The sequence below is a fragment of the Lathyrus oleraceus genome, chromosome 5, assembly GCF_024323335.1.
Source record: "Lathyrus oleraceus cultivar Zhongwan6 chromosome 5, CAAS_Psat_ZW6_1.0, whole genome shotgun sequence".
NCBI lineage: Eukaryota > Viridiplantae > Streptophyta > Magnoliopsida > Fabales > Fabaceae > Lathyrus > Lathyrus oleraceus.
Genome location: NC_066583.1, coordinates 142,598,023 through 142,611,914, shown reverse-complemented (window position 1 = coordinate 142,611,914; position 13,892 = coordinate 142,598,023).

Genomic DNA, 13,892 nt, shown 5'->3' with positions numbered 1-13,892 from the left:
TTACCTTTCATCTGCTCACCCTGACGGTCAATGTCAGTGGTTAAGAGCATCTCCACACCCATAATAGTATTGGCTTGTTTGTCAAGGTTGATATGACCCCTTGACTAAAGCCCAACTTTGTTTGAGCCTCTTGCTTGTGTATAGAGTGTGCTAATTGATTGATGTGATTGCTTGTGTTTACTTTTGCATATTGCTTTTGCATATTGTTTTTGCATTTATTATTTGCTTTGTTTGAGGAGTCAGATGTAAGACCATTGATTGGCTATCTGTTTCCTATTTTGTGTCTCTTATGGAGTTAGATGTAAGACCATTGATTGGCTATCTGTTTCCCATGTTGCTTCGTGGAGTTGGATGTAAGACCATTTATTGGCACTGCGTTTCCCATTTGTTTCGGAGTTGGATGTAAGACCATTGACTGGCCCTCCATTTCCAGTTTTGTTGCTCCTTTGAGCTTGCTTATTTGCTTATTGCTTTGTATTGCCTAATTCCAAAGGAACTTACTTGGATCATTTCTATGATCTTGAGAAAGGAATTCCTGCCTGTGGCCTTGTCCCTTATCCATGACCCTTTTGTGCTTAACCTTAACCTTTTTCATCCTTAAACCAAAAAACCAAAATTGTGCAAACATCAGATTCTATTTTCAAACTAGAAACCTGGGCCATATGCCTTTGACTTTTCAAAAATCTTTTCATTAATACTCATTTGTAATTGAATTTAACTTATACTTTAACTGTGTTTTGTGAATACTCTAATTGGTTAATTCAACCCACTCAATTGTTTTGTGGCCCCTGTGCCCATTTCTTAATCAAGTTTTCATGCATTAGCCATAGATCTGAATTATCTTAGTGGTTGATGTAAATCTCACCGCATCCTTAGTGAGTTGATTCTAAGACTTCCATACTTATTATAGGGTTAACCCCTCACTAGTATGTTGAAGTCATCCTCACATGGTGGATTGTTGGTTCAGGTCGAGTGTTCTCCCTTTGATAATGAAAGACCTTATGGCTTTTGTTTAAAATCAATCCATTCATCTTTTTGGAAATCTTTTAGCCGAACTACGAGGTTTTGATCCTGTGAAGGTACGTAGGCAATGGATTCATCCATCCAAACACAAAAATAATAAACTTGTACATTCTTTTCTCACCTCTTCCCTCATGTTTGCACAATAAATATTTTCATAAACAATACTTTTTACAACAAGTTGTGAAAAGGGTTCCCTAGGAGTACCTAGGATGTTGTGGGTGCCTAATACCTTCCCACAACATAATTACCCCCTTACCCAGATCTCTGTACCCCTTTTATTAGTTTTCTTTACAAAACTTCTTAGGCTTATGTTCGCTTTCTAGCCATTCCTTTAGATAAATAGAAGTGCGGTGGCGACTCTATCTTTGTATGCTTTGCTTTTGATTTAGTCAATAAATCTAAAGGTAATGAATACACCGCTACAGCTCCCACCTTTTACTTCTTTGCCGGCATCTAGCCCGGTTCTGTCTGTGCCACCTCCCGTTGTGCACACTATAGCGGGGTTTTCGTTACCTTTAGGTTTATAGACTAAACCAAAAGTAAACATACAATTCGAGTCGCCACCGCACTTTTATTTGTCCAAAGGAAAGGCTAAAAAGCGAACAAAAGTCAAGGTAAGAAGTTTTATCAAATCAAAAACTAATAAAAATGTCAGAGATCTAGGTAAGGGTATTGGTTATGAAATAGGAAGGTTTTATGCACCCAAAACATTCTTAGTACTCTAAGAGAACCCTTTTTGCAAATATGTGTTGTAGGTTGGTATTTGTGAAAATATATGCAACAAATTGGAGGGATGAGAAGAGAATAGATTATATTTACAAGTTTGTTGTTTGAATGGATGAACCCATTGCATACGCACCATCACAAAGGTAGGATCAAAACCTCGTAGTTCGGGGTAAAAATCTCAAAGATTGGTGAATTGATTTGATCAAAAGCCTTAAGGTTGTTTGTTATCAAAGGGAGAAAACTCAGCCTAAACCAACAATCCACCATGTGAGGAAGGCTTCAACATACTAGTGAGGGGTTAACCCTATAATAAGTACGGAAGACTTATAATCCAATCACTAAGGATAAGGTGAGATTTATATCAACAACTATGATAACTCAAATCTATGACTAATGTTTTATGAAAAGGTTTTAACAAAGGTGGCCATTGGAACCACAAAACAACTTGAAATGAGTTATATTTACAAGTTAGATTTATTTATAAAATGAAGTCAAAGTTGGATTAAGATTCATTCACAATAAGTATTAATGAAAAGATTTGGAAAAAGTCAAAGGCATAAGGCCTAGGTTTCTAGTTTGAAAACAATGTCAAAGTTTTCAAAATGATTTTTGGCTTGGGTTAGAGTGAGGAGAAGAAGAGAATGGTTAATCCTAAGGTATACAAAGATAAGAGGGAGAAGATAAAACCCTTGGAGTTCCTTTTCTTGAAATCATAGAGATGATTTAAGATGCTCTTTTCCTTTGGACTTATCAAACAATCAAACAATCAAACAATTTAGATTCAAGCTCCTAGGACCTCTATTTGGATTGTCTCTCTTAACTTGGCTATTCATGAGAATGGTCTTCCTTACTATCTCAAGATCCCTATCACACAAGAGCTAACATCAAAAAGTTCACAACATAATAAGGGGAATGGACAAAGAATAAGTTTTGGGAAGGAAGTGGTTTGAAGTCAACTTTGAGATTTAGCATTCTAAAGGCATGAGGCCTAGTTGCTCTTCAACAAGTTTAGCATTCTAAAGGCATGAGGCCTAGTTGCTCTTGAACTCCTTTAAGCATAGGTAAGTCCTAATTCTAAGTCCTTTCTCCTTTTTGCATTAGGTTCATACAAACAAATACAAAACAAACACAAGATAGCAATATATTTATATACAATAATGAGCTCAAATAAGCAAAAGAAAAATGACATAAACATAAAGTATGTGCTCAAGTGAGCAAAGTGAAAAGCAATATGAATAAATGAGCAAGAAATAAATGACATTAAAGTAAATTGCAAGAAATTAAATGCTCAAACTAAAGTTATTAATTAGTATGGTTATGTTAGTTTGTCATAAGACAATGTAGCACTATGTTAAGCAATCGTAAGTGGACTAATGTAGTAGTCACACCTATCTGAGGCCGGTCAATAAAACTATAGGCAAATAAACACAAGTTAGAGATCATGACTAGTAAGCCAAGCTCCACAAACTTGCCAGGCCAAAATAAAAGGGGAATGGCCTTGTATGGACTTTAGGTTTTTTGCTTGACCAAGAAGCAACCTATCTTGGACACAAAACAACCCACTTGATCTTGGATCAAGTTGAGCTTGGTTTGGATCAAAGAAGGTTAAACCTCTCATTTGTCAAGACCAACCATAAGTCATTAACTCATTGGCCAAATTATGAAAAGAAAGGGATGAAGATGAAATGGATGGAAAGAGAATTCAAGCATCAAACCCAATTGATCAAATGTGAACCAAGTCATCATCAACCAATGCTAAACAGAAAAGAAATGAAGATCACAAGTCAACAATATTTTTTTGGTAATTTTTGAATTAAAAAAATGCAAAATAAAATAAACAAAATATGGTCAAACCTCAAATTTAATTCAAATCAACTTCAACAAGCCCAATTAAATTCTCATAGGTCTAACATGGTCAAACAAGCTTTCACAAATTTTTTCAACAATTTTTGAAATCAGAAACTATTTAAAAATAATTAAAAACAATGAAAAATAACACAATATGAATTAAAATCTCAAATAAATCTCAAATCAAATAAGAAATTGATGAGACTATTTTTCATTGACTTATCTTGACCCATAGGTGTTAGGAAAATATTTTTTGGATTTTTCAAATATCAAAAAGTATTTTAAAATGAATTAAAACTATTAAAAATCAAATAATTCACTAAAAATATTAAATGAAGTCACGAAAATAATTAAAAATCAAAATATGAAACTAGATTTTTCAAGAAAATTTTGGCATTGGTCTCATATTTTTGTGACTTCAAATAAAATATTTATGAATTTTTGAAAATAAAAGGAATTAACTGAAATTAAAAGAAAATAAGAAAAATAGGAAAATTCAACGCCATCAGATCATCTCATTAATTGACGTGGCAATGATCACATGGCTCTAAGGCGCGGATACATGATACACTTAAGTCAAACGCGCTACACCTTGCATTAAAACAAGTCAACATAAAGAAAGGTCCAGATTAGAACGTGGAAGCACAATCCAAGGGCTGGGAAGGCTACCACGTGGTACAGGGGGTTGAAAACACCTTCTTCTCCGGTGAAGTACCAGAATCCGGCCACCACGCGCAGGAAAATGGATTGCAATGAAAATGAAAAATGAAGGCATCAAAATGAAGCTGAGGTGATGTATATCACCACTGTAACCATAGATCGTCCTCATCATTCCTATTTAGAGAGAAATGTGATCTTGAAAATCATGGTGCATGAACTGTAATGACACGATTTGCAAAATTAAGACCACCACTGGCCTGCCTCAAGTATGAGGACTTCAGAAAACAACACAAACCAAAGAAAATCACATTGTATTGCAAGATCTAGATCAAAAAAGTTTGAGGTTCTACCTCTGAAATGAAGCTTCAAACAGCACGAATCCTTCAAGATCTTGATCTGCTTTTGATTTGGAAGTGTGATGGTGATGATAGGTTAAGGAATTGAGCTTTGAAAATCAACTAAGGATGTTGAATTTCAAACTTGAAAGAGAAAGAGAAAACTAAAAATTCCTTGAGTGCGGGTTGGGATTTCAATTCTGCAGCAATTCAGATCTCCACTTGGTTGCCAATTGAATGAGAAGGCACACTTATTTATAGCTGAAATGGATTGGCAAGCATGGTTCCCTCGTGTGCATGGAATTTGAATTCCTCTTGCATGGGCATGTACAGGCGTATGTAAGGCCCAATAATGGGGGAAAATCCTTGCTGATACCTCATGGAAGTGAATTGGACGTGCAATTGTGATGGAAATAGCTTGCACGTGAAGTTACAAAGTGAAATGCAAAAAATGAACACACATAGAAAGCTCTTCGAAAATCCCACATGGAAAGTCAAAATAATTAATGTGAGTAATGGTTGGAGAGCACTTGAAATAAGGAACAAAAGTCATGTTGGAAAAAAATTCATTTGGCATTTGGAAATTAATGAAAACTGGCTGTGAAAGTTTGGTCACAAGACATGTCTAAGTCACCTTTGAAAATTTTCACCAAAAGCAACCCTATCAAGCCCTTCTGTTTCAATGATGAAAGGTTCAAATGGAAAACTCTCCAACATAAAAGTTGTATATCTTTTCAAGATGATCAATTTAGACTTAAATTTTGCATCATTTGGATTTTTCATGAGAAAGTTATGGGCACCTGAAGTTGGACATTTTTCACATTCAATGACTTAGGTCCAAAGTGACCTATAATATTTTGTATTATCAAATGTGTTTCTTTTAGAATTATGAAATTTTGTCCAATATAACATTTGAATTATACATCTTAAGCTTTCCAATTCATTTGGTCTCACCTCAGAATCATAAAAATTAAGGGAGTTTGATCCTTGGGAAGTTGACCCAAAATTAGGGTTTCAGTCAAAATGACCTATAATGTTTTGAAATGAATGATGACCTTCCAAGTTTCAAATGTATTTTTTATTAACATGAAAGTTGTTCATATGGTTCTTAAGAACATTTTTTATCTTGGGGTCATCTTCATTTTACAAACACATCAAACGTTGTATCTCAGTGATCCTCAATTTAGTCAGATGACTTGACTGGTCAACTTCTCAAGGCCAAACTTACAATCTAGATGAATGAATGATTGAGGATCCTCAAATAGGCTCATATATGCATAAAATAATGAATGAAAGTACTTCCCTTGATTAAATTTGATCATAGGTTGAGGTTGCTTCATGAGCAAGGCACGGTTGAAACACAAAGAATTAGGGTTTCCTTGGGAAACAATCCTCAAGCCCTTTGGGTTATCTTGATCAAATTGGAAAATTTAGATACTTGGGAGACATATATGATGATTAGGAGCTTTGTGGACCATTGTCATGCCTTTTCTCATCTTCATCTATCCACATTATTAAGCATAGGAGCCTCCTAGGAGCATTGGAGCACATGATCACTTGAGCTTCAAAACAAAAAGAGTTAGTGACATATTTTTGTGCCTTTGGTTAGTAATCAAAATAAGAAAAGCAATAATATACAATACAAGCATGCTTGGTGGTCTCAGACTACTCAAACAAGTCCCACCCTAGGGTTATGGAGCCAAACATGCTATGATCCTTGAGGCAATGCACTGAGCAATGATATGGTGCCATGAGGGATCTTAGGGTCAAAATTAGGGTCTTACAGATGCCCCTATTTAAGGTCATTCTATTCGGAGATATGAAGGTTAAAATCTTCGTCTCGACGCGGTAGAATGGGCTTAAATAATAACAAAGAGACGAGTTTTGGTCCCTAAGAGACCTCATGGTGCCAATGTATGTATGAAAAATAAAATCTTCGTGGTGAATAATTGCCACAAAGGAAAATAAATCAGAAGACACTGAAAAATCCATAGGAGTAACATACTCACTAGGGAGACAGAGACTCTGGGGGGGAATAGAGTAAAAATGCGTGAGCAGGTCACGACTTGAAAACTTGCTGGGAGACACGAAGGGATTCCACGAAAATAAATTGGTGGAAAGACTCGAGTTGACGCAGGGATGCATGTATTGGGGAATATGCCAATACAAAAAAACTATCCACAAAGGATACCTCGGATAAAAAAAATCCGGACTCAGACGGGGATGTCCACAAAGGACTCAACTGAGGAAGAGAAAACGAGATATTACCGGCTACTGGATAATAAACTCAAAGAGAGAAATGTCATTAAAACACTGGTTATTGGGTGAGAGAACAACACGCTCAGGGAGAAAGAATATCTAAGACCTGTATAAGGGTGAGAGATATCAATCATCCAAAACATCTGAGGAGGACCCAAAACGCACATCTCAACTCAGGAAAGTCTGACTCCGTAAGGGACAAAATGTAATAATAGGGAGAAGAAGGAAGGAACACTAGGGATACCGGTTACTGGGCATATAATAGGTGACCAACCAGGCGTGAATTGGGAACATATCCAAGACACTCATCATCTGAAAGGAGGGATGAAAAAGCAAACTCAACTTACAGGATGGACATTCGAATCCACAAGGAAATATGAATCTTACTCAACTGGAGAAGAAAAAGACTTCGACTGAAGAGCGCATGAGATATATTATCTATTACCGTCATAACGTAGATAACATACTCGCATGGAAGATTATCCACAACCGGTTACTGGGTTAATAAAGGATAAATCAACCGAAAATAAAGGACATCGGGATACCGGTTACTGGGTATATAATAATGACCAAATCAGAAGGAGAAACAATCATTACCAAACAAGGGCAAATGAAAGATGACTCGCTAGGGATACATTGCCTGACAAAAGCAATTATCCAAGAGATATATCACCGATTACTGGGTGGTATACTCAAAAAATGAAGGAAAATAAATACCGGGTATTGGGTAAAGATAACCAACAAAGAGGGGATTACATCTACCGATTACTGGGTAGAAAACCACAGAAATAGGACTTACAACTATCGGTTACTGGGTAGGAGGCCAAAAGATTCCGTTGGGGAAAAGATGGACAATTACTAGTTACTGAGCAATCGAACAACTAAACCACAAGGAACTGCAGGGGATAACAAAAAGTAGTCAGTCTAGGAACAAACTAGAAAGACACAATTAAACAGGACTCAACCCAATGAGGATATAACTCAGGGGAGTAATTCCATCCCGATATACAACTGGGAAGGAAACTGAAACAATAATCATCCACGAGGATATAACTCAGTGGGGAATAATGAAGGAAAGATAGACGCTTTCTGCCTATGAGGCTGACTCTAAATGGGGAGATCAGACACAAACATCTATTTGGGGAAGAATATTTCACCAATAGCAGGAGATAACAAGCAAAGATATATGGCAAAGTATGCAACATGAATATCTGGATGCTATAATTATGAATGTATATGCATGAACTGTGTATGATTAATGCTGACAAATAGACATATCTAACACAAACAAATCCGAGAATCATGAACGGACATCCGACACAACATCTCAAAAAGAGGGCGAAGCCTACAGGAGAAATCAACTCTGGTGAGGATGCATCAAATACTGGAAGACACCGATCACAGTTGGGGACATGCAAAGTCACAGTTGCCAACCACCACTACTTCTCATCCATTATCGGGAGCATGTTGCTGAAAATCGATAAGATCCGCCATGGAAGAAACTCTACTAGGGAACTTATCAAGGCAAGATATAAAATATTGTGGGGCTCAACACCAAACAGATACCCATTCCCTTCTAACTGCTGAAGAGACGTTCTCTACTAAGGGGAGGAAGTACAATTTGCTCCACTAGGGAAGGCAACAACACATTTTCCTCAGTATCTCTCAATTCTTGGAAGAAATCTTCAAACACGAAGGGGATACAAATTATCAAACTCGGGTCAGGTAAAACTGTCGGGGATAAGCTGTAGGAAACCCTCAAAGGACACCACCTTGGTTGCAGGAATCGGAAATGAAACCTCCGTCACATGCTGGGGATGGAAAGAGAAACAGATTAACCACCAACTGCTCTAAACCACTTCCTGCTGAGGATACAGCTGAAAGCTGATGAAGAGAACATAAACATGCCAGAATGCGAACAAATGTCTTACCCTTTGGAAATCGTACTATCCTTGGGAAAGCACTGAGGACATTTCAACTATCCTTTCAGTCATTGTGAATGTTCATTTTGTTTAAAACAGTTTTATAAAACTTTATTTGTTTAAAACAATGATATTTAACAATTAAGACATGCAAACATTTGTTAAACAGAAACAAATAAGAGTGCAAAGAATTGGATAAAGGCTCAAATTTATTTAATAGAATGGTAGTCCGCAAATGGCAAGACTCCATGGATCTTTACAAATTTGAAATTGGTGATATACATGGAAAAAAAGGCTACATTGAACATAATGATCGATTCTCCACCAACTCTGAATTCACTGTATTTGACGCTTCAGTTGATGATGACTGAAAGAGAATCTTTGACAGATGACTACTGTAGAGCAAAGTCTTGTCAGGATGCAGTTACTTGCCAAATCCCTAATTTTTGCCTAGATTTCCCCAGGGTGAGGTACTCAATATATATATATATATATATATATATATATATATATATTCATTTTTTTTCATGTCTCTAATTTTGGCCTGGATCGCCCTTTCGGGTTTTCAATCCACCGAGACGCTCATTTTTGCCTAAGCCGCCCTTTCGGGTTTTCAACTTAGCGAGCTATTCTGTTTTTATTTTAGGCGAAGTATTTCTTGACTACATCTGAATTCACAGGATGAGTGAAATCCTCTCCATCCATAGTTGTAAGCAACAAAGCACCGCCTAAAAAGGCTCTCTTAACAACATATGAGCCTTCATAGTTTGGGGTCCACTTGCCCCTGGAATCGGGCGCGAAAGACAAGACTTTCTTGAGCACAAGATCACCTTCTCAGAACACACGAGGCTTGACCTTCTTATCAAAGGCTTTCTTCATCCTTTGTTGATATAACTGACCATGGCACATGGCAGTTAATCTCTTCTCTTCAATCAAATTCAGTTGGTCATAACGACTCTGAACACACTCAGCCTCAATCAACTTGGCTTCCATCAAGACTCTCATTGATGGGATCTCTACCTCTACGGGGAGCACGACTTCCATGCCATATACAAGAGAGAAAGGGGTTGCCCCTGTTGAAGTGTGAACAAATGTACGATAACCATGTAAAGCAAATGGCAGCATCTCATGCCAATCTTTGTACGTAACAACCATCTTCTGAATAATCTTCTTGATGTTCTTGTTAGCAGCTTCAACAGCCCCATTTATCTTGGGTCTATAGGGAGAAGAATTATGATGTGCAATCTTGAACTCGCTACACAGCTCTTTCATCATCTTGTTGTTCAAGTTAGATCCATTATCATTAATGATTTTATCTGGCACACCATATCGGTATCTGAGTTGATTCTTGATAAACTTCACAACCACCTGCCTGGTCACATTTGCATACGATGCCGCTTTAACCCACTTGGTGAAATAATCAATAGCTACGACAATTAAACGGTGACCGTTTGACGCCTTTGGTTCGATCACGTCAGTCATGTCAATTCCCCACATGGAGAAAGGCCATGGTGAGGAAATAACATTCAGAAGTGTCGGGGGAACATGAATCTTATCCGCATAAGTCTGGCACTTGTGACATTTCTTCACATATTTGCAGCAATCAGACTCCATTGTCAGCCAATAGTAGCATGCTCTCAACATCTTCTTTGCCATGGCATTCCCATTGGAATGAGTACCGAATGAACCCTCATGGACTTCAGGCATCAACAGGTCTGCTTCGTGTCTATCCACGCATCTGAGCAGAACCATGTCAAAATTCCTTTTATAAAGCACATCACCATTAAGGTAGAAACTGCCAGATAATCTCATTAAAGTCTTCTCATCTTTAACAGATGCCCCAGGCGGGTAAGTCTGACTTTGGAGAAAACACTTGATATCATAATACCACAGCTTATCATCTTTCACTTCTTTAACTGCAAACACATGAGTTGGTCTATTCAAGCACATCACAGTAATATTCGGAACTTCATTCCAATATTTACTACAATCATTGAAGCAAGCGTAGCAAGAGCATCCGCCATCTGATTCTCATCTCGAGGAATATGATGGAAGTCAACCTCAGTAAAGAAAGTTGAAATCCTCCTCGCATAATCTCTATATGGGATGAGGCCAGGCCGATTCGTCTCCCATTCACCCTCTATTTTATTAACAACAAGGGCCGAATCGCCATAAACATCAAGATGTTTGATCCTAAGATCAATACATTCTTCCAAACCCATAATACAGGCCTCATAGTCTGCCATATTATTTGTGCATTTGAAAGTTAGCCTTGCTGTAAAAGGAAAATGCGTGCCTTGAGGAGTAATAATCACTGCCCCAATACCATTTCCATACTGTAGCGGGGTTTTCGTTACCTTTAGGTTTATTGACTAAACCAAAAGTAAACATACAATTTGAGTCGCCACCGCACTTTTATTTGTCCAAAGGAAATACTAAAAAGCGAACAAAAGCCAAGTAAGAAGTTTTATCAAATCAAAAACTAATAAAAATGTCAGAGATCTAGGTAAGGGGGTTGGTTATGAAATGGGAAGGTTTTACGCACCCAAAACATCCTTAGTACTCTAAGGGAGCCCTTTTTGCAAATGTGTGTTGTAGGTTGGTATTTGTGAAAAGATTTGTACAAAAGATTGGGGGGTGAGAAGAGAATAGATTATATTTACAAGTTTGTTGTTTGAATGGATGAACCCATTGCCTACGTACCATCACAAAGGTAGGATCAAAACCTCGTAGTTCGGGGTAAAAAAATCACAAAGATTGGTGAATTGATTTGATCAAAAGCCTTAAGGTCTTTTGTTATCAAAGGGAGAAAACTCAACCTAAACCAACAATCCACCATGTGAGGAGGGCTTCAACATACTAGTGAGGGTTTAACCCTATAATAAGTATGGAAGACTTATAATCCAATCACTAAGGATGAGGTGAGATTTATATCAGCCACTATGATAACTCAAACCTATGACTAATGTTCTTTTGAAAAAGTTTTAACAAAGGTGGCCATTGGAACCACAAAACAACTTGAAGTGATTTATATTTACAAGTTAGATTTATTTACAAAATGAAGTCAAAGTTGGATTAAGATTTATTCATAATGAGTATTAATGAAAATGGTTTTGAAAAGTCAAAGGCATAAGGCTTAGGTTTCTAATTTGAAACAATGTCAAAGTTTGAAAGAAAAGATTTTGGCTTGGGTTAGAGTGGGGAGAAGAAGAGAAGGGCTAGTCCTAAAGCATACAAAGATAAGAGAGAAAAGATAAAACCCTTGGAGTTCCTTTTCTTGAAATCATAAAGATGATTCAAGATGCTCCTTTCCTTTGGACTTACCAAACACTCAAGCAATCAAACAAATATCTTCAAGCTCCTAGGATCTCCATTTGGCTTGTCTCTCTTAACTTGGCTACTCATGACAATGGTCCTCTTTACTATCTCAAGATGGAATCCCTATCACACAAGAGCAAACATCAAAAAGTTCACAACACAATAAGGGAAATGGACAAAGAATAAGTTTGGGAAAGGAAGTCCTTTAAAGTCAACTTTGAGATTTAGCATTCTAAAGGCATGAGGCCTAGTTGCTCTTCAACAAGTTTAGCATTCTAAAGGCATGAGGCCTAGTTGCTCTTGAGCTCCTTTAAGCATACGTATATCCTAATTCTAAGTCCTTTCTCCTTTTTGCATTGGGTTCACACAAAACAAAGACATAACAATCACAAGACAACAATATATCTATATACAATAATGAGCTCAAATGAGCAAAAGAAAAATGGCATAAACATAAAATATATGCTCAAGTGAGCAAAATGAAAAGTAATATGAATAAATGAGCAAGAAATAAAGTGCTTTAAAAGTAAAGGGCAAGAAATTAAATGCTCAAATTAAAGTTAGTAATTAGTATGGTTATGTTAGTTTGTCATAAGACAATATAGCACTATGTTAAGCAATCGTAAGTGGACTAACGTAGTAGTCACACCTATCTGAGGCCGGTCAATAAAACTATAGGCAAATAAACACAAGTTAGAGATCATGACTAGTAAGCCAAGCTCCAAAAACTTGCCATGCCAAAACAAAAGGGGAAGAGCCTTGTATGGACTTTAGGTTTTTTGCTTAACCAAGAAGCAACCTATCTTGGACTCAAAGCAACTCACTTGATCTTGGATCAAGTTGAGTTTGGTTTGGATCAAAGAAGGTTAAACCTCTCATTTGTCAAGACCAACCATAAGACATTAACTCATTGACCAAAATAAAAAGAAAGGGATGAAGATGAAATGAATGGAAAGAGAAATAAAGTATCAAGCGCAATTGATCAAATGTGAACCAAGTCATCATCAATCAATGCCAAACAGAAGAGAAATGAAGATTACAAGTCAACAAGTCAAACATATTTTTTTGGTATTTTTTGAATTAAAATAAAATGCAAAATAAAATAAACAAAATATGGTCAAACCTTAAATTTAATTCAAATCAACTTCAACAAGTCCAATTAAATTCTCATAGGCCTAACATGGTCAAACAAACTTTGACAAAAAATTTCAACAATTTTTGAAATCAGAAACTATTTTAAAACAATAAAAACAATAAAAAATAACACAATATGAATTAAAATCTCAAATAAATCTCAAATCAAATAAGAAATTGATGAGACTATTTTTCATTGACTTATCGTGATCCATAGGTGTTAGGAAAATATTTTTGGATTTTTCAAATATCAAAAAGTATTTTAAAATGAATTAAAACTAATAAAAACCAAATAATTCATAAAAAATATTAAATGAAGTCACAAAGATAATTAAAAATCAAAATATGAAACTAGATTTTTCAAGAAAAATTATGGCATTTTTCTCATATTTTTGTGACTTCAAATAAAATATTTATGAATTTTTAAAAATAAAAGGAATTAACTGAAATTAAAAGAAAATAAGAAAAATAGGAAAATCCAGCGCCATCGGATCATTTCATTAATTGACGTGGCAATGATCATATGGCTCTAAGGCGCGGATACATGATAGACCTAAGTCAAGCGTGCTACACCTTGCATTTAAATGAGTGAACATAAAGAAAGGCCAAGATTAAAACGTTTATGCATGATACAATGGCTCTGAAGCAAACACGTGGGGATGGTGGT